Source organism: Quercus suber, unplaced genomic scaffold, assembly GCF_002906115.3.
Source record: "Quercus suber isolate HL8 unplaced genomic scaffold, Cork oak 2.0 scaffold_731, whole genome shotgun sequence".
In the NCBI taxonomy this organism is placed as follows: Eukaryota; Viridiplantae; Streptophyta; class Magnoliopsida; order Fagales; family Fagaceae; genus Quercus; species Quercus suber.
In genome coordinates, this window is record NW_027070171.1 from 53,465 (window position 1) to 57,474 (window position 4,010).

Consider the following 4,010-nt stretch of genomic DNA (forward strand, 5'->3'; position numbering starts at 1 on the left):
ATTTACCCGCCAATGAGTCGCGAAAACCTTCTGAGTAAAATTCGCGACTGGGGCATGCGGCTGGACCAACCCGCGATTGAGTTGCCAGAACAGAGCAATAATGCTTTTGAAATTTTGACACTTTTGTAAAAACAAAATACTTTCTAAAAACAAGTTAAAACACTCAAAAATCTTTTTGTATTTGATCAACAAAGATTGAGCATGTGAAAATATATTTAAACAAGTATAATCACACAAATGAATATGGCATTCATTGAACATAGACTTATGTGTTGTGTGTGAATATCAAAAATGAGATAGTCCTTAGTCTAATGTGAAGTTTCAATGATCAATTTAATTAAGGCATACACAACTAGCACTAGATAATGTGACTCATCTTAATTATGGAGGTATGCATATATGACCTCCCACATAAGCTTGATTACATTTCTTTGAAGCTTTTCATTTGGCTCCATACACATCATATCATTTGATCATTTTGAATCAATACATCTCATTGTGAGATTAATGCCTGAAATTTTTGATATTTCAATTTGATGAGTTAGCCTTTGGCTTTTTGGGCATCATACATTTTATTTTTGGTCGCTTTCCTTTTTTCCTAGTCAAATACTAGTATGTACGACAGGCTTTTGCAGCTTAATATCTCTTTTCATTTGAAGATTTACATTTGGTGAGCTCTTTGAGTAAAGCAATAAAATAAAAGTGAGAATATATATACGCACAAGTTTATGCATGTCTCAAGATCAATAAAACCATTCACTAATCATTCATGACAAATTTGAAGATTTATTTACAATAGTCACATAGATTTCAAGATTTCTTCCACAATGATATGAGTGCATAGGGAACAAGCTAAGCTCGTAGATGCACAAGGCCATAAGTACAAAGATACAAAGCAAAACATGTTTTGAGGCAAAACATGTTTTGAGACAAAACTCAACAAAGTCGATCAAACTTTTTGGATTTTCTACTTTTTATGTGTTTTTGGATTTTTGACATAAAAACAAGAAAAGATTTATAAAAAAAATGTAAAAACATTTTAAAACGAAATAAATAAACAAACAAATTTTCAACACTCTTTAACAAAAAGCATACTACCAAACACAATCACAAAGCATAGGAAGAATTAATGCATGGACATGTTATAATGCTTATTCATGAGTACCCTTCATCACCCATACGTCACGTGCGTTTGGGGTGATATCCTTGATAGATTGGGTACGAAAGTTAAGACTTTCAAACCCTCTTGTGAAGCTTTCCAAGCAAGTGGTGAAGGCATTGATCATCTTCATCACGTCCATCATTTCGGAATCACGGTTTTGACTTCTTAGTTGCTCACCACCCCAAAACCTCTTGTCATTTCTTCTTCCTCGTGATCGAGGAGTGCTTGCATTGTTTAACGCTCTCAGCTTATGACAGTTGGGTCTGGTATGTCCTTACAATCTGCAATAGTGACAAACATGATTCGTTCTAGGACCCCGTTATGATCTTGGAAATGATCTTCCTCTAACTTCACGTCTGGCTTCTGATTAATTATGGAATGTGTTTAACACCCATTGATCAGCCACATTCTTCTTCTTTTCAGTCTTAACTTTATTAGGAATAGACTCTTCTACAATTAGCTCTTTGGCCTTCATAAACTTCACTTCTTTGGTGACATTGGCTGATGAGCTACTCCCTCCGATATATCCCATTCCAGACTTGCCTGAGGCTGATTTTTGATGGGCAACCATTTCATTAAGTTTCTTGGAGGAGACACGATCTACCTTAGCATTTACTTGAAACACTTCATGCACAAGAAACTTTATCTTAGAGTATGCATCAATTAGCTCTCCATTCAGCATCTCTATCTCATACTTGGCCTCCTTATGTCGCACTAGGAGACTTCGATAGTCCTCCTCTACTTTCTTCATCTTCTTCACAGCCGCCTTGGCCACCCTTGTGTACAGGGACGGAACTAGGATTCGAAGTTGGGGGGGGCCAAAGTATAAATACAAAAAAGTTAATGAAAATCAAAACTAACATCTACTCAAGCTTTGTCAAATTTCATCCCATTCATTAACATTATAATCTCATATTTTCACAATTTGGATTGATACTGATTTAATCGATGGTAATTTTTTGGAATTTTGTTTGAAAATTTTCATGAATTGGGACATCAACACTAGAGGCAATGCTGCATTACTAGCTTCAAATTATTTGTAATTTTTTCTCTTTAAAAAAATCAAATATTATAGATAATTTTCCCATCATCAACCATTCAAATAAAAGTTTCATTATTTCCATATTATATATCTCTATAGCTTCAAAATTTAGTCCAAAAAATAAACCAAACATACCCCACAAGCTACAACAACATTAATGTTAATAAATTATTTTCTAAAAATAGTTAATAATTCATAAAATAAATCAAGAAACATCATTTTTTTTTATGAGAAACCCCTTTCAAGGCAATTTATTAATCAAGCATTTGAAGATCAGCATTGTAAACGTCATTTATTACTATTCACTGCACACGTTTTTGGAGGAAATTTTTAATTTTCCGGATAAAAATGTATACAGTGCTATATATTTTGCAAAATTTTGTTGTGTGGGGGGGGGGGGGGGGGGGGTAGATAGAGATAGGAGTGGGATACATGGTGTGGTGGAGAAAAAACCAAGAAAAAGAAAAAAAAAGAAAAGAAACGTATGGATGAAATTAAGAAAGGAAAAATAATATAAAAAATAAGAAATAGCAATTAAGAAATGCTACCACAATATTTTCACAATAAATCTTAAGTGCTAGATTGTTATTAGCTAATATTGGTAAATAAAAAATAATTTCAGCGGTGGGTTCAAATTAGAACTAATAACAACTTTCCACATAAGATTTTGATGTGATTCTTGTGAAAGTATTACGAAAAATGTTGTGGATATAACATTTTTCATTAAAAATATAATTGTTGGGAATGAATATAGGAAGAATAAATGATGATAAAAAAAAGAATAAAGAATAAATAAAGAAATAATATTTAAATGAAATGGAGAAATGATAAAAAATTTGTTAGAAAGTGTATTTCAAAAAGTAGGTAAGTAAAAAACAAATATCACTGTTCACTCTCCAAAAAGTATTAAAAATTAGAGAAGTTGTTAGAAATGTTCTTATCCGGCCTTTCTTTGGACCCATAGATTTCTATTAGGTTTGGGCGTGAGGAACCTTTCAAATGAAAAGGGTCCTACCAATACTAAAAAGTAAAAACCATAAATAGACAGTCTCACTGCCTAGTCTCTACTAAAATCAGAAAAACGTTTCCAATATCAATCAAACTCCCAAATTCTAGAAAGACCATTGATGGTTCCCTCCTTTTTGATGATTCAATAGTGATCACNTATATCCACAACATTTTTCGTAATACTTTCACAAGAATCACATCAAAATCTTATGTGGAAAGTTGTTATTAGTTCTAATTTGAACCCACCGCTGAAATTATTTTTTTACTTACCAATATTAGCTAATAACAATCTAGCACTTAAGATTTATTGTGAAAATATTGTGGTAGCATTTCTTAATTGCTATTTCTTATTTTTTATATTATTTTTCCTTTCTTAATTTCATCCATACGTTTCTTTTCTTTTTTTCTTTGTTTTTCTTGGTTTTTTCTCCACCACACATGTATCCCACTCCTATCTCTATCTCCCCTTTTTTTTTTTTTTTTTCTAGTTCATTCTGGATCACTTTCTCCAGCTCTCTCTCTCTCTCTCTCTCTCTCTCTCTCTCTCTCTCTTTTACTTTTTCTATTTCTACTTGATTCTAGAACACTCTCTAGCATGATCTTTTGACGTCTATTTTCTTTCCTCTTCGGCTCATTTCACACACATAGCCGACCATGATCTTTTGATTTCTCCTCTATGTTTGCTTTTTTGTTTTTTATTTTCTTTCTTCTTCATCTGACTTCACTCACACACACAGTCGGCAGGGAGAGTTAGCCTTTGTCTATCTTTGTTTTCTGATGAGAAGAGAGAGTTTTTTC